Here is an 18,212-nt window from a genome sequence, read left to right as displayed (position 1 = left end):
GCTAGCTAGTCAGGGATTAGGAAACACCAAGGCAAAACACCCCACTCTTTTAGTTAGGGGGGAATAGGTGGCAAAAATACTGTGCAGAGTGTTTTGTGTGTTTCCAGGAGAAAACTACGAGAACTGCAACACATCCCAGAACTTCCAGCGACAGCCGCGACAACACCTCCTAGAGCTTCAAAGAAATTATAACCTCAGTCTCCGAGACCCAGAGCTTCAAGTGATACTGAACGACCATATCCAAGACCCAGAAACCTTCAGAAGCAGAAGCAGACTAATCAATTTCTTATTGCTGGTCAGGTGCGACAGTTGCACCTCAGGACGGCGTCCTTAACGAGTTCTTTGGACGTGCCATGAGCGTCGCTGACATAGCCACTCTATCTAGAGGACCAGCAATGCTACATTTTATTTTAAATTAATTTTGATCACTGACGGCGTGTCAGGGAAGGTCTGGACAGCCTTGCCCTGAGTTGGCCTAGGTGTGATAGTAATTGACAGGTTCAACGTGGGAAGATTTGAGCTAAACGAATTGTAAAGTTTGAGGCAACAAGTAATTTTGAATTTCTTTTTAAGGGGGAGTGGTGTAGCGATTTACAGTCAGTACAAAGTGAAAAGCAACAAGTGTCAGTTCTGATTTCTATTCTTCTTCCTGACTCTGGTATGGACTCCCCTTCCTTGGCCAAGGTTCCACTATTGTCTCGCTTTCTGAAAGCACCCACCTAGCAAGGTGTCACTGTTGCCCAAACTATAAATTGGACCGCTCCTCAGAGCTGGCCAACAGTCGGTGGCCTAGTCCCGAGCTGTGCGGACCCCTCAATAAACCAAGTGAACCTCTACTCACTATCGTCCTTTACCCGTCCTTCTCACTTATAGTGCCCTACACTACACGTGCATGGTAGAGTTGAGCCATCCCCATATTTTATTCAAAGTAATTGTTTTTTGATGAAATAGGCTTACGCAGCGAAAAAAAAAAAAATATTTTTTTTTTTTTTGAAAAAAAAAGTTTGTTTTGAATTTTTTTTGTTTTGTCGTTTTTTGTTTTTTTTTTTTTTCTGTGCCAAAAATCCAATTTTTGTCGGATTGCTTTTTCCTTTGGACAGACCTTTCTCTAGTGCCTACAGATGATGTGGTTAAATTTTTGGTAGCGTTTGGTCGCACGGAACGCTCGCTAGGACTTATTCCCCCTAAAAGGGGATTTTAAACCACTGTGCGCCGTCAACCCAAACGAAGGCATCCGTGAGCACGCCGATGCCGTGCTGGGGTTGATGCGCAAGGCGTCAGGGCGGAAGACCCGCTGCACACTACAAACTGAAGTGTGTACTCAGTATGCATCTACAGATGCATACTTGCCGATACACACCTACAGATGCATACTTGGCCGAGTACACATCTGCAGATGCATACTTGCAAGTTCACACCTACAGATCCATACACGCTCAGAATTTTTTCGACACCTCCCGTCGTATCTTCGACGGGGATCGCCTGTTCGACGCGAAACTTATGCTTGCCGTTGAGCGACGACCGCGCCCCGTCAAACTTTCCGTCGAAGCTCGACAGACTATCGTTTCGCTTCGACGCCCGTGCCCAGCGGAGCCCAATCGTCGAGCTTCAACGGGAGAACGACAGATTCGCGTCGAAGCGTCCGCCGTCGTAGTTCAACGAGCGCGGGCACGGTCGCCGGATGCTCGCCGCAGCAGCTGTACGCAGCGCGCATGCGCACTGCAGGCTGTTGTCTTTCTCTCTCGCACATCTTAGTATTTTGAATGAGTGCGAGAGAGTGCGACAAAGTCCTGTACGGAATCTGGTGGCATCAGTCTCACCACGCAACTGCACGCAACTAAGTCCAATGCCTTTTCTTTTCGGAACGGAAAAACTTCAAAACTTCATAACCGTAATAGCACTTTTTTAAAAAAGAAAATGTGGTGCCAAGGTTGAAATTGATAAATAAATCTGTACATACGTCTCGAGACTATGGCATTCCCTCTGGATAGACTACTCTAGTGTAGTAAGCACTCTTGGAAGAAGCACCTCAGTTTTCGTAAACAACATTTAACTACGGTAAATACCACATGACAATTTTTCCAGTAATTTATTATGTTGATTTTGATCATTGTTTTAATTGATTTCTTACGATCCAGGGTTTTTTTTCTGCGCCAATACTTGACTTTTAGTTGATGGGCCGAAGTAACTGAAACATTCACATTCACATTCAAGTGACTGCGAGGTGAAGTGATCGGAGTGACCAAGGGTGACGCCGCGAAAAGCGCAGGTAATGCGAGCCATTTTGTGTTGAAGCTCGGTAGTTCGGGAGTAGGGAACGTTGAAAGTTATCGCTATTCTTTTACTTTCTTTCGTGTGGTCGTTTTAGAGAGAAGTTGTGCTTAATACGAAAATGAGTTTGAAAGTTCGAGAGCTCCCGCCGCGCCGCTGTCGCGGTCGCCACTCGGTTCCTGTTGCGCTCGTCCAGCGATCAGCTGTTTGTCTGACGCGCCTAGGCGACGCTTGAAGTGTGCTTGGAGCCTCTCAAGAACAGTGATTCTAGTGTTTCTCGGTCTTCTTTCGGCGGAAACTTTGCTTAACTTCTTTTTTAATCCTCTCCAGTTTCGATTGGGCCGTTAAGTGCTTTGTGCTCGTGTTCTTTGTGTAGTGCGCCTCTCATTTGGGAACTTTTGAAGCACTCATCAATGGAATGGAGCTACGTTTGAATGCCGTCGCTTCTTTGCTGCTGCTTTGTTGTGAAGAAGTGGATTTAATGAAATTTGCGAACCCTTCACCTATGATCTTATTTGGTCTCAGTTCGTTATTCTGTTTTCTGTTAGTCTGTCAACACACGTATAGGTTATGTAACCTGTAGGTTGACTTTTTTTCGGACCCATTTCAGTCTAGTTTTTGGCAATTTGGTATTTTACTAGCAAAATTTGTGAGCCTTTGTAACGACTTTTAGCTTCATGATCTGGCAATGTCACCACAAAGTCGCGAATGATAACATTTACAACATACAGTGTACAAACTAGTTCTGTGTAGCTTGCAAATTGACAGCTTGTTTAAACTATTTCTCAATTTGATCTTTCTTTTTCCAGAATGATGCCTTCCCCAGAGCAGACCATGGTGCCTGTCATCACAATTTCTGAGTCAGATCTATGCGGTTTTCTAGCTGGGAAAGTACCTGAGGCTGCCCTTCAATTCGTGCGAGGTAAATACTTCATTTCATGTTTCTCCATTTAATCTCAGTGTATCAGACCTCATGGGCCTCATTAAGTTAAGATTGCCATCATTATTTAATTCCACACATCTGTGGTGTACTCATCCGTTACTATTTCTTTTGCTTGGCCGAGTGTGTCAGTCAAATATTTTGTGAGCTCATTTCCCCGTCAAAAGTCTCCCAGGCGTTCTTTGAATCATCCTTTTTTTTTCAGGGTAAACTATTTCTAGTTCTAGTTCAATTATCATGATGAGTTTCAGTTGTGGTACATGCGAGTCAGTTGTTCAAGATTTGAAGGGCTTAGGACATCATCTGAAACATGTGCATGGAGTGTCTTTGAGCCAACGAGGCACATTTGTTTGTGGTCAAGATGGTTGCCGTTCCAATTTTACCTTCTTTGGCAACTTGCGCACCCACATCCTGAACAGTCATGGTGGGACCGAGTCTTCAGTTCCTGGTGGGACGGCAACACCCATGAACTCTTCAGCTGAAGGAAATTGTGATCAAGAATGTGGAAGCAGTGGTGAAAGTGAAAGTTGTATTGTTACTGATGATGAGATAGAAGAGGATAGTGATGAAGATGATAGTGATAGTGATGGAGGTGGTGGCGACGATGATGATGATGATGATGATGATGATGATGATGGTGGGGGAGGGGGAGGGGGAGGGGGAGGGGGACCCTTTGGGAATGGACACTATGGAGCCAACCCTGCTGCCAATGAAGCTGATCCAAGGTACATGGCTGCACTTTTGATTAGAGATTTGCGTGCTAAACCAAGTACGACTGAAGCCAGTGTCACAAAAACTATTGAAAGAGTTCAGCAGATTATAGATGCTGTGTGTCAGAATCTTCGGCAGGCGACTGAAAACTTCATGACTGCAAGGCAGCTTCAGCATGAGCCAGATGCTGTGGCCTTGTTGGCACGCTTTGATAGAGTGAGACCCTTTTTTAAAATGAAAAGTGCAAAGGGCCAGGAAACAGCTTTTCAACAATATTTTGATTACATACCTCCCACTTTAAAGCAATTGCCTGGGTACAGATATGAACAGCGGCTTCAAGGAGATCATTACATTCAACGTCCTATTCGAGACACTTTTGCTTATGTCCCTCTTAAAAGTATCATTGGAATGCTTCTCCAGCATCAAGAAGTCCGTCAATTTATGGAGATTGAAGTAAGAAGAGAAGATGGAGTGCTGAGCTGCTATCAAGACGGCAATCAGGCAGCCAATCATCCTTTTCTTCAACGCCCCCCAGGGCGTTCCGGTTTAAATTTTATTATGATGGTCTTGAAACTGCAAATTCTTTAGGATCCCGCAAAATGATTCATCACCTGGATGGTTTTTATCTACAGATTGATAACATTCCAAAAAAGTATCGATCAAAGCTTGGATCAACTTTTCTCAGTACTTTGGCCAGCACTCAAGATGTCAGAAGATATGGATTTAGAGCTGTGCTTACTCCGTTCATGGAAGAACTTCACGAATTTGAAAGTGAGGAAGGTGTTGAACTGGTTGTTGCTGGTGATGTTGTCAGAGTGCATGGTGTTATGATTGCATTTTGTGGAGACTCCGAAGCAGTTCATGAAATTTTTGGCCTCTTAGGTTCGGGTGCCAATTGCTTTTGTAGGCTTTGCCTCATTACCAGGGCTGAGCTGCACAATGGAACTGTGTTTGTGGGAGAAAGAAGAACTAGAGAAAACCACGCTGAGCAGCTTGCTCACATAGCGAGAAATGCTAGGGCTACAACTCTATATGGCTTGAGAGAAGATTCCATTTTCAATGAATTGCAGTATTTTCATACTACTGAGTGCTATGTCTTTGATACTATGCATGATATATTGCGAGGTGTTGCTCCCAGTTTGACAAAGCTTGTGCTTCAGAATTTTATTCAAAATGAATATTTCACTATTGAAACTTTGAATAATCGTATCAACAGCTTTGTCTATGGCTATGCTGAAAGGCGAAACAAGCCCTCTGCTAATTTTTCAGAAGACATGCTTAACTCAAATGGCCATACGCTCAGCCAAAAAGCAGTGCAAATGTGGTGTTTGTTGAGGTGCCTCCCATTTTTGGTTCAAGATTTGGTCCCTGATGGTGACCCCTACATGGAAATTTATCTCACTTATCAGCAAATCTCTAAGATTATGTTATCTCCAAAGTCCAAACACACCCATCTGGCTTACCTCCATGACTTGCAGGTGGAATACCAAAGGCAGCGGGTTGAGTTGTTCCCAGCTGTGAACCCTATCAACAAGGACCACCACTCTAACCATGGTGTTGAATGTATGTTGGAAAGTGGCCCGCTTGATGATTTCAGCTGTCTGAGCTTTGAAAGATTTCATCAGCAAATCAAGAAACGAGCTGCAATCTGTTGCAATTTTCAGAACATTGCTTTCACGACTTCCAAGACCTGTCAGGTCCATCAGTGCTCTGAGTGGAGCGGTGAATTTCCCAAAATCTTGGAAATGATCACCAAGCTTATAAGGAGACGAATTGTACCGGCCCACACTTTAGAATACTTTCCCCTTTTGCAAGCCATTGGTGTAGCAGATTTGGATGACATTGTCACTGTGAAGAGTTTGTGTGTCTATGGCACTGAATATAGATCTCCTATGTTTCTTGTTAATGAGTTTGGTGAGGATATGGAACACCCATCATTTTCCCGGATTCATGCAGTCTTCGTGCACAGGAATGTCCCTTATGCAGTGGCATGTGCTTGGCAAACTCTCAATTATAATACTGACCTCAATGCTTTCCATATCGAAGATGTTGACAATGAAAGGGCACTCATTCGTCTGGATACCCTGACATATCATGAGCCCTTGAGCATTTGGAGGCCATTTGGGTCCAATTTTTCTTTTTTGTGCCCAAAGCACGTAATTTTTTAATTTTATCTGGTAATTTTTTTTAGTTACTTCTTGTTCTTTTCTGATTTTTATTGAATCAAACCATGTTTTGACCTTTCAATCATTCTGTGTTCCATCTTGAATTCAAAAAGACTGCTTATGAGTGCATGTTTATATTTCTGTATTTTCTGCATTGAAAACTGTTTTTCAGTCACAATGTACGGAATCTGACTTTTTGTTCCTAATTGTCATCTTCACCAACATTTTTTGTTTTCTAGATGGGTGTTTCAATGGTGACTCCTTCTTTTCAATGAGCAAAAAGGAGTTGGATGATTTCAAATTGCCAGTGGCGCACTCCATGCTCTTGTGGCGGGTTATCACCATGTACAAGGACACAACTGTAAGTATTCTCTGGCAGTTATTTTTTATTTGATAAAGGAAGTGTTCGTGTGACGTTTATGCACATGTTTTTTGTCTTCCAGATTCCATTACCTCTACCAGACATCAACCCATGCAGGAAATCACCTAGATTGGCACAAAGGAAAGAAAACAGGGAAAGTACAAATGCAACACCCATAAGAAGCGCTTCTCATGGCCTGAAAAGATTGCCGTTTGAAGTCCTTGAACAAAATTCTCCTGATTCAAGTGTTTCTAAGAAAGGAAAATTTGAGAACAAGTGCACTTTTTCAAACAAATTTCCTCGCGTTGGAGACAATGCTTATGTCAGAGTAAGTTGTCTGCTAGGTTTTAATATATATTTTTTATGAAGAAGTTCCCCCATTTAATGTGCCATTCTTCCCTAGATTCCAATACGCAAATCCCTCTCAAGTAGACCTGACCTCATCATGGCCATGTCCTCTGGGGTGCTACTAGCCAAGCAGCGAAGGGAAGCTGTAGACTTGCTACTGACTGCTATGTATAAACACATTCAGACTTGGTAATTTTTTTTTTCATTTTATGCATTGAAACCAACCAAATAATGTTTACTGATACTTTCTTTCTGGCTCCTCAGGTATCCTCACAAAGAGGCCAAATTGCAGCTCGCAAAAGACATTATAGAAACATTTCCCAAATTAAAGGCTGTGGCTGGAGATGCTTGGGTAAAGTTGATGATAATGCTTCATCTTATTGGTTCTGAAATGGTCTGTAGTGTTATTCAATTTCTTTTTTTTATTTCTCTTACAGGGTGCTTTCTTTGATCGATCGGGTGGACACATTCAACAGGCTTTGAATTCTAAGCGAACAGCAATGAATGTGAGAAAGCGGCAAACATCCTCATCCAAGAAGACAACAACCAGCCAAGATACAGAAATGCCAGATAAATTAACTGATAACAAGGCATCGACTTCATCTTCAAGCGAGTCGAGTAAAGTAACTGGTACCAAGGCATCTACTTCTTCTTCAAGCCAGTCAAGTAGTTCTGCGAATACAGAGGAGCCACCACAACTTCAAACGCCTCAGCTGTCTCGAGAAATTGAAATAAAGGTGAGTGTTTCTCTTCTGTTTCAAAAATTAATTTCAATTTTATAGGTGCTGTCACAGCTTTTAAGCTGGTTAATTTGTGTAATGCCATTAAGTGAGTATATAGATAGAATTGTAAATAAGTCTACAAGTAATAATTTGCTCCTGATGCACTTAAGATTGAGCCTCATTAAGGAATAAAAAGAGCTTTTATAAATCTGCTATATATGAGGAGCAGTCTTGCACTGCTCTCTATATGTAATAATAGATTTCAACGAGCTATTTCCATTCCTTGGTTGCGCTCAATCTGAAGTACATTGGGTGCAAATTTTTACTCTTAAACTTCATTTTTTCTCACTTTATGCCATTACACAAATGAACCATTTCAATCAGTTTAGAAAAATATCATTGGTCTAAATGAGCCTACTGTGGTTCCACATTATTCTTTTTTTGTGTTAAGTCTTTTTTTCCTTTTTCTACAGATTGTTAATCTATCTTTAATCCCTGACACAAAAGAAAATAGAGGTGTCATTTTTGAGGAAATGGAAGCTCTACACCATGTACGTCAGAATATGCTTGCCCATGGAAAAACTCCAGAGGACATACTTAAAACATTCCCAAGAATGATGAGCTACGAAGGAGCGCTGGTGAGATACTAACAATATTTTCACTTTGAGTTTGTGACATTAAATAACTCATTTCATTCCATCTCCTCAAATTCCAGATTGATTTAGACTTTGATATACTCAAGGAAAACATGAATAATAATATTTTGGGTACCTTCAAAGTTGTTTATCAAAATGCCATTCTGCGGTATGTGACAAAGTTTGCTCCTAAAGTGTCTGAAGCCCTTTCCTCATATGAAGATGGTAAGAGCAACTCCCTGAGATTGAACGAGTCTTGGTCAATACCCAATTTTGGGCGAGGAAAACTTAATCATCCCAATTTGGGTGATGAAATAAGATGTATCTGCTACCTACATAGGCAGTTATTATTACCTAATTTTGGATGATTAGATGATTCTCTCCCAAATTTGGGCTATGAAGACTTCCTCACCCTAAAATTTAGTCCTGCTTTTGACACTTTCATTCTCAGTGCTAGTACAATTACAGTGTTACTGCAATGAGAAGGTTGATTTGTGTAATGGCATTGATGGAGGGAAAATATAGAATGCCAAATGAGTCTACGAGTAGGAATTTGCACGTACTGTATATACTTTGAATTGTGCGTTATGAAAGAATCATGAGAGATTTTTTAACCCCGTTAAATATAAGGAACAGATCAAGACCTAGAGAAGCAAAGAATCAAAGGTGAAAGTGTTTAGGTTCAACAGTGTGAAATAAAATTGCCACCGTGGGAAAGCCAAATTGCTAGTTACTGCCGTGGCAATTATACTTCACACTATCAAACCTTAACACGTTCACCTTTGATTTTTTGCTTCTCTAGCTCTTGATCTGCTCCATATACTTAACAGCGTTAAGAAATCTCTCATAATTCCTTCATAATGCTTAATGTAAAGTACATAACATGCAAATCCCTACTCACAGACTCATTTAGTATTTTTTATTTTCCCTCAGTAATGCTATCACACAAATTAACCATCTCAATCAATTTAACAGGAATATTGTTTGTCCAATGAATCCATTGTGGTAGCACCTTTACATATCTTTTGTGTCATTGTTTGATTAGGTGTAAAAATAGAACTAGTGTCGTTTGTTTTGTGTACATTTGCCCAATACTTCCCTCTCTAGCACCTCTTTATTTCCGACTTTTTATTGCAGATGAGCTGAAGTCACTTCTTGCTTTGGTTGCAATTCTCCCTAAGTATCCCTGTCAAAGCTACTCTTTCCCAAAAGAGGTAAAGTTAAGGTTCAGCCTTTCAGTTATATCATTGAATTATCTTGTTATGTTTCCATTTTGAAGTGCTGTGTCTGTGTATTTCAGGGGAAAAAAACAGCAACAAATGGAAAGCGTGGCGGCAAAGAAGTATTACCTCCAAATGTGAAAGTCACTGCGAGAAATAATGTGCCTCACCCTGCACTTCTTCAAGTCATACCTGTGAGTTCTTGTGCTTTTGTTTAATTGCAATGCTTTACAAATATCTACTCTCTATCATCATTTTTTTTTCTAGAGTAATGAAGATGTATCCACTCATCAATCAAAGTTCTTCAGGACTAAACCAGATGGCACAAAAATTGTGCAGCCTTATCTTGTCTTCTCAAGTGATGACAATGAACAAGGAGAATTCTATATGAAGGCCAACTACCAAACTTTCCATGTGGGCCCATCTGCGCTTCGAGCTGTGTCAGTTTTATTTAAATACCATACAGTATTTGACCTTGAGTATGATATTGACTTGCTTCATTTCTATGATTTTTTTGAGTTTTTAGTGGGTATGAAAACAAAACTTTCTGCTCAAACCAATAATTTCCTTTCTACACTTCAGAGTCTGTCATAGTTCAGTGTATGTTTGATTTTTTACTGTTAGATTTTATTTTTGAACCTAACAAGACTCTTAATATTTCCCTGTTTTCTATTCAAGAATGTGCCTAGGTAGTAGTTATGAATTATCAGGTTCTTGCTCTGTGACCCATTTATTCCCTTCTACTGATTCAAAAAGAACAAATCTATAATTATTCCTCATATTTGTATAATATTCTCTTAAATTTTACTTCCTCATATTTGTATAATATTCTCTTAAATTTTACTTTCTACGATTCTTTTGCTTCTGATCATTTATTGCTCGAGTAAACTTGGTTTTACCTGTAACAGTTCTGACTATGACTTACTGATCTAAGTTCTTTTAATGAGACTCTAATCCGTTTTTCCTTCATAGTCAAATGAAGGTTTTAGTTGTTTGCTTGTATGTTTTGTTTGATTTTTTACTGTTATATTTTATCTGTTAACTTCACAAGACTCTAAACATTTCCCATTCAAGAATGTGCCTAGGTAGTAGTTATAAATGATTAGTGCCTTGCTCTGTGATCTGTTTTTCCTTCGACTGATGTATATATTATATATATTTACTTATGCAAACTTCCTGAACTTGGTTCTTGTATCAAGACTCTAAACATTTCCCTGTTTTTTCATAGTCAAATGAAGGTTTTAGTTGTTTGCTTGTATGTTTTGTTTGATTGTTTACTGTTATATTTTATGTGTTAACTTAACTAGACACTTAACATTTCTCATTCAAGAATGCGCCTAGGTAGTAGTTATAAATAATTAGTGCCCTGCTTTGTGATCCATTAACTCCCTTCTAGTGATTCAAAAAGTACAAATCCATATTTATTCTACTTTCTGTGATTCTTTTGTGATTGCTTCTGATCATTTATGGCTCGAGTAAACTTGGTTTTACCCGTAACAGTTCCAACTGTATGACTTATTGATCAAAGTTCTTTTAATGAGACTCTAATCCGTTTTCATTAATATCTGTGTCTCTTTTGAATTTGAATTTTACTCGCTGTGGTTCCTATGAATGCTTGTGAACTTTTATTGATTGAGTAAACTTGGTTTTAGTTACAAATGAAACTATGTCTTGATTTTATTCACCTGATCAAGTACTTCAGCATCGTCATACTTCCTCACATGTACACTTAGCCATTCTTCAATTGAGACTGAACTCTAACTTTCACAAATTTTTCCCGATTGGCAGATCACTGGGAAACAATTTGTAGCCTATGCGAGTAATTTACGTGGAGGAATCCATCTCCACTGATTGCTATGATCTTGTTTGGAGCAGGGATGAATGGAACTCAACAAAACAATTTAACAGTCTAGTTTATTAACAGGGATTCATCCCAAGAGTACACATGGCTCACAAACACACACAGTTTAAAATGAATTGAGTTTATTCAATACAATTTACAAAGATTGAAGTAAAGTCAGCCTCTGAATGTTCTATGAACTGATGACAATACTTTCGGGTGGTTCACTTCGGTTAACTTACAAACAAAAATGGGAGCTGAATCAAACCCGTTTAATTCAAGGAGTATATTTGGGGGTGCAAATACTCGTAACATTTCATGATTGATGCAACAGTGAGAAACACAACTGCTTTAGCACTGGTCTCTAATTTAGATTTAAGATACATATCACTCCAATAATAAAGTGTTTGCTACTGTCAGCTTCTCCAAATCAAAGGATGCACCTCGTATCATTGCTATGAAAGCGCACACCCGAATAGTATTTATTAGTAAACCTGGACTGATGTGTTGATTTATCTTCATTACTCTGCAAATGAGGAACCATTGTTGTAAATTCATACGCAAATAGCCAACACAAAATTATATCCAAAGTCTTAAAACTTACTCAAAATTATGAAGAATAACCAGTGTATCACACACTGGATGCTCGCACACAAATATCTCTGGAGTATGCTGCCATCCCTGCCAGTATATAAATTCCTACAACAACATAATGCTATGGTTAACTAAGGAAAAGCCAAAGAAGTGAGAAAGAGGTCAGGCAGTCACAAGCAAATGAATTTTACCTTTTAATTTTGATAGGAACAGAAGGCCAAATGTCTCTGGGTCTAAACACAAATACTTGCTGAGATCCACGTAGCTTTCACTTGATGTTGGAGTGGCAGAGAATAAGTTTCATCCCAAAACAGCACCACCTGCAACATAAGTTGAAAATTTTAAGTGAAGAAACAAAATGCACTGAATAAAAAGGCGTTGAACACAGCACAGCAAGGGGGGGAAAGTTGTCCATTCATCCAAAATTTGTTTATTATGCCTGTGAATCAGCACATTGGGCTGGACGTTGTTTTAAATTTAGGCCACGCTGCTCCATTTCTAGGAATATTTTTCATGGAAAGTGCAGGCCAAATTTCAAAACAGCGAGCATACAAATACGCTTGTACTTGTTGGCAAAACGTAAACAAATCCTTTCGCAGGTTACGTACACACAAACACACATACGTTTTATAGGTTATGGGATCGCACTTTGGGTGAATACCCCGGTGAAAGCAGGGTAAAATTCATCTTAAATGCTCAGTACAAATAAAAATAGTGGGAGAGCAAAGCAGCGCAAAAGCCAAGGAAATCAATGACAACTTACGCTAACGATGCTCGTGGCAACGTAAACAACACTTGGTAAATGAGGAGCCACTGTAAGTCGAACAATCCCATACTCAAGTGATCGGCCACAATAAAATATTCAAATATTTGAGCGAAAGTCAGAGATCTCAAATCGTTCATTTCTTTGGTAGTTTAAACAGCAGAACACTACCACAATGTTGCCATTCGTATGCCTGAAATTATTCACAGTTTGTCCGTAGTTGTCAGAAAGGCCACCAGATGTCACTGTGTGTCGTGTTTCCGTTCCGGGCGTTCCGGGCTCGACGCGCGCTCGACGCGCGCTCGTTGAACTACGACGGGAAGCCAGCACGCTCGACAGGAATCGTTCGAACGAGCCCGGTGTTCGATGCGCGCTCGTCGAAGCACGACGAAAAATGTCCCGATTGCTCCCGTCGAATCTTCGACGCGCTCCCGTCGTAGTGTCGAAGAAATTCTTAGCGTGTACGTATCAGAGTCAAGAACCTGTGTAGCCCCAATCCGACTGACTGACTCACTGACTCACTCACTCATAGAAATGTTTGGGGTCCAGGTGTGGTCGTAGAGACTTGCGGTTTTTTCCATTCGATTCCAAATTTTATGAGAAGATGGGAAATAATCCGAAAAGTTGAAAATTCCTCACCGTTTCCGAGCAAACCTACTCAATCTTCAAATAACAGGAAAAGTAGCGATATACATCGGCAACTTTGGCCCGTCCCGTACATTAACAAATGTGTGAATTTCGCCTTTGTTTAACCCTGACGAATTTAAACCAGGGTCTAGGGTCAAAATAAATGTCGTTTTCGTCATCAGCACCCTCAAAAACATCAGAAACAATGCAAAAACTCGAATAAAAAGAATGTTCCGAAAATACCCCACTGGGATTTGAACCCGAGTCCGAACTTCTCCGATTCGTTCGAAGGTGGCACCATTGGTTTTTTCTCGTCGCACCGATTCCAAAAATACCCCTACATGCCCTGCTAGCTGCATCCGTTGCCGAGATCCTCCTCGACCCCATGTAGACCATGATGCACCTGCAGCAGCGCTCCGGGGCTCGGATCGGATTTGCTGCCACCGGGCGGTTCTTAGGGTCACCCAAGGAGGCTGCATACCAAATTTGGTCAAGATCGGACCACGGGAAGTCCTCGGACGAACGAACGAACGGACGAACGAACGAACGGACGCACAGCATGCATCATACTATATGCCCGTCCCTCCGTCATTTTTTTACAAAAAATAAACGGGACGGGCCAAAAAAAAGACCGACCGACTGAAAATTTTTATTCCCCCTATAGGTAGGTCTGGTCGAGACATTTCCGAAACTGTGCCGCAATTGGGTCCCCGTCGCCGGCAACATCCTCAAAATCATCAATCAAGAACCTTTATAGCCCCAATCCGACTGACTGACTCACTCACTCATAGAAATGAACACACATCTTATCCTGGTCAAAGCAGTCTTCAATATTTTCCGGACCATGCACCTATTGACTGCCACAGTAGCGAATGCAATTCAAGCTATCTTTTTGGGCAGTAATAGTAGCTTAAATATATGATCAAAAGCAGTTAAAACGGCCCCCCAAAAACGCAGTACATTTACTTCCTTAGAAAATTTGTCTCTGGTCACCACGGACCTACTTAAAATACTTCGGTATGCGCCCCACACATGCGGGGGTCTGGGGGGCGGAGCCCCAGCGAGCGTCGCGAGTACACACCAACAGATGCATACCTAACCTCTCCAAGTATGCATCTGCAGATGTGTGCACGGCCAAGTATGCATCTGTAGATGTGTACTCAGCTAAGTATGCACCTGTAGGTGTGTACTTGCAAGTATGCATCTGTAGAGTTGTACTCGGCCAAGTTTTTGGTTTAATGGTGTGAGCTTCCTATTTCTCTTGTTTTGTACTCTGGACACTAAGGGTTATTGAAAAGACGACTTTTTTGAAATGTATACCGGCCCACGCGGAAAATGGTTCCCCTACATGTTAAAACTATCCTAGGAACAAGGGGAGCCCGATCAAAAAATGCCTAGGGGTCGCCCTACCTTTTTTAAGGTTGAATTTCGGCGTAGTTTTTCAGAAGTCCGAGTTTTAACGCTCCATGGGCTCTAAAAGCCCTGCGGTGCGTCTTAGCCGCTGGGTATCGATTGGCACTTCTTCTACTCAAGTTCCGGAAGAAAATGAGACCTATTGGGGTTGATTTGGTCGCACGTTCAAAGATCTGCACCAATTTTTTTGCTCTAAAAACGCGTTTTTTGTGCCTTTTTTTACATTTGGAGGGCTATTAAAGCTTCTGGTATTGTTCAAAAAAATTCGAAGTGAATGGTTCTTATAGAGAAAAGTCTGGCCTTTCCAACGAGCCTAGGCGGAAGATTGTGCGATTTTTAGTTTAGGCGCTAGAGCAGCTCAAAGTGTGTTAATGATTCAAGTTTTCCTAGAAAACAGCGCTATCGCATGTGGAAGACGTAGGAAATGGTCAAAATACAGGAAAAAAGTTAAAAATAAATTGTCTGCAGAGTATTAGTGTGAGTGAATGAATAAGACCGTCGAAACCCACCGCACCATAGCGTCCCTCCAAACTTTCACTTCTGTGGTCGTTCTCGCGCGCGGGAGTATGACGGTAGGATACGTGAGGTGGAATGGGGAAGCCTGCCGGTTTGGGGGGGGGTGCTGGCGTTAAGTTCCGAAACACCCGGTACCTCGTGTAGTGCAACCGCTGCTGCCACCGGCCGGCAGAGCGACCGAACGCATCAGCTGTCAGTCTGTTCGGAACGTCAAATTGGGATGGCGCGTCGCAAGACCGCGAGGACCGCGTGCTGCGCAGTTCGCGGTCAGGGAGGAGTTGACGTAGTGGAAAAAAATTTCTTCGACACTTGTCGTAAGAGGTGGGTGACCAGAAAAGGCGCCTGCATACATCAGTCCGTGTTAGATGAACCAATTACTTAGGGTTTCACAACACAGACCTTTAGGACATGCTGTCGATAATAGAAGAATATTATGCACTAAAATAACAAGTGGATTAAATTTATCATTTTTATCAATTTTTGTACAAATTTTCACCCACACCTCACCTTAAAGATCCTCCCCCATGTCCTTGAACTGCGCAGCACACGTCCGCCCGAGGTCTTGCGACGCGCCATCCCAATTTGACGTTCCGAACAGACTGACAGCTGATGCGTTCGGTCGCTCTGCCGGCCGGTGGCAGCAGCGGTTGCCTACACTAGGTACCGGGTGTTTCGGAACTTAACGCCAGCAGCCCCCACCACGGCAGGCTTCCCCCATCACTGTGGCAAAAAGCTACGGAAAATTCTGTGAACAGCTTGTGGTAATTCTCTGTAGCCCTCTTGTCAGTATTCTCCGTAGGCTCTCACAGTGATCTCCGAAGACCATACAGTGTTCCGTCCTACGGAGAAGAATGTGCGGTCGTGCGGAGAATACTGTACGGCCTAACGGAGAATACTGTAAGAGGGCTACGGAGAATCCTGGCATAAAAATTAACAGAATTTTCCGTACCTTTTTGCCACAGTGATTCCACCTCACGTATCCTACCGTCACTACTCCGCGCGCGAGAACGACCACAGAAGTGAAAGTTTGGAGGGACGCTATGGTGCGGTGGGTTTCGACGGTCTTATTCATTCACTCACACTAATACTCTGCAGACAATTTATTTTTAACTTTTTTCCTGTATTTTGACCATTTCCTACGTCTTCCACATGCGATAGCGCTGTTTTCTAGGAAAACTTGAATCATTCACACATTTTGAGCTGCTCTAGCGCCTAAACTAAAAATCGCACAATCTTCCGCCTAGGCTCGTTGGAAAGGCCAGACTTTTCTCTACAAGAACCACTCACTTCGAATTTTTTTGAACCATACCAGAAGCTTTAATAGCCCTCAAAATGTAAAAAAAATGCACAAATAACGCGTTTGTAGAGCAAAAAAACTGGTGTAGATCTTTGTACGTGCGACCAAATCAACCCCAATAGGTCTCATTTTCTTCCGGAACTTGAGTAGAAGAAGTGCCAATCGATACCCAGCGGCTAAGACGCACCGCAGGGCTTTTAGAGCCCATGGAGCGTTAAAACTCGGACTTCTGAAAAACTACGCCGAAATTCAACCTTAAAAAAGGTAGGGCGACCCCTAGGCATTTTTTGATCGGGCTCCCCTTGTTCCTAGGATAGTTTAAACATGTAGGGGAACCATTTTCCGCGTGGGCCGGTATACATTTCAAAAAAGTCGTCTTTTCAATAACCCTTACTGGACACAAACGAAACAATTCTTACCTGTGGGAATGAGGCCCCATGTTTTTTAGAATGATCCCTGTTCATATTTGCTGGTATCTTGTCTGTCTAAACTATTCATGGTTCTCAGTCTTGGTTGTTGACGCACCCTTCAGTTTTCTGTCCCTTTTCTCATTGCTAGCTATGCTATCTTCTGAAGAAAAAACGTCTGTTCATAAGAAGTCCAAAGTTTCTAAACTGGCTACCCTTCCCTCCAATCTGATTGATGAGGAGGCAGTGGAGGAAGGAAAGGTATGATGTGTCAATGTTCTCAGAATGCAAATGATTTTCTTTTTAATGTTTTATGTCCATTTATTAACTTTCTGTTCTTCTTTGTAGATAAAGGTTGGTCATAAAAGATACATATCAAAGGAAATGATAGAGGAAGTTGAGTCGAATGTTCGTTACCTAACTGCCCGAATTGAAACTCTTGTTGACGTGTTCTATGGAGGGAAAGTACTCAAGTATTCTGTGAAACAATCCAGCAAGCATGTCATTGAGGATGCGGAACTGTCCTCCATTGAAAGTATGCATGGCACAGTAAGCAAATTGACCTTAATTTTCCTTAGTTTCCGTACATTTCAAGTGTTCCCAATCCTTTTGCAGAAATTCTACTTTGCATGAAGTGGCATTACAGCTGCTCTGTAGATGCGAAGAAAGTTCGTTCCAGGGTCATTAAGTATGCCTCTGAGTGCAGAGTGGCTAAGAACAGTCAGAAAAAAAAATCAACAAAAGGCCAAGAGGAGAAACAAAATTCTAAAAGGAAGAAAATGGATGGCGACAGTTCCTCTGATGAAGCTAAAGAAGGTTCAAAACGGAAGAAAGAAGAGGATGATGACAGTTCTTCCTCAAATGCTCTGCAAACTGAAGTGTGTACATAGTACACTCTTATTAGAGCATGCTTCCAAGTACAGTCAGTCTACTCAAGTACAGCAGGACTTAACGGTTAAAAATTTCAGAACCTTGCTCTAAAATCGGCAAGCGTTATAAACTTTCAAAGCGAAAATCTAGATTTAAAGAACCGGAGTTATAAGTTACTCTGTTCTAAAACTTTATAACCAGTTAATCTTAAAATCCATAACCCAAATCTTAGGTTTCATTACACGATCTTACATTTCATACGAAGGTTATGAAAATTGAGGGTAAGAACGTGATTATGAAACTTTGGACTCCTTTGGTTGTGAAATTTCATAAATTTTCTTAGAGTGAGCTAAGTTGCAGTGGTCTTGCTTGATTTTGAATTGGATTGTTGGCTGAGCGATAGCGAAGCCTGTTACTCCAGTGCGGTTGAAAAGTTTTGTCTGTCTGTCTGTGTGTGTACACTACTCCTCCTGAACGGCTCGGCCGATCTGGCTGAGATTTTGCAGGCTTAT

The 18,212-nt window shown here is 41.4% G+C and overlaps 1 long non-coding RNA gene across 1 annotated transcript; it reads right to left on the bottom strand.

Annotated features, from left to right (window-relative positions):
- Positions 1-11,404: 11,404 nt before the first annotated feature.
- LOC117648231 lies at positions 11,405-12,117 on the bottom strand. Its single transcript, XR_004587880.1, has 3 exons — positions 11,999-12,117; positions 11,818-11,912; positions 11,405-11,739 (listed from the first exon to the last, which is right to left on the bottom strand). It is a non-coding gene; the product is annotated as an uncharacterized LOC117648231 (long non-coding RNA).
- Positions 12,118-18,212: the final 6,095 nt, after the last annotated feature.

Source organism: Thrips palmi, unplaced genomic scaffold (genome assembly GCF_012932325.1).
Source record: "Thrips palmi isolate BJ-2018 unplaced genomic scaffold, TpBJ-2018v1 HiC_scaffold_3, whole genome shotgun sequence".
NCBI classification, from domain to species: domain Eukaryota; kingdom Metazoa; phylum Arthropoda; class Insecta; order Thysanoptera; family Thripidae; genus Thrips; species Thrips palmi.
This window is presented reverse-complemented; position numbering and strand designations above follow the sequence as displayed.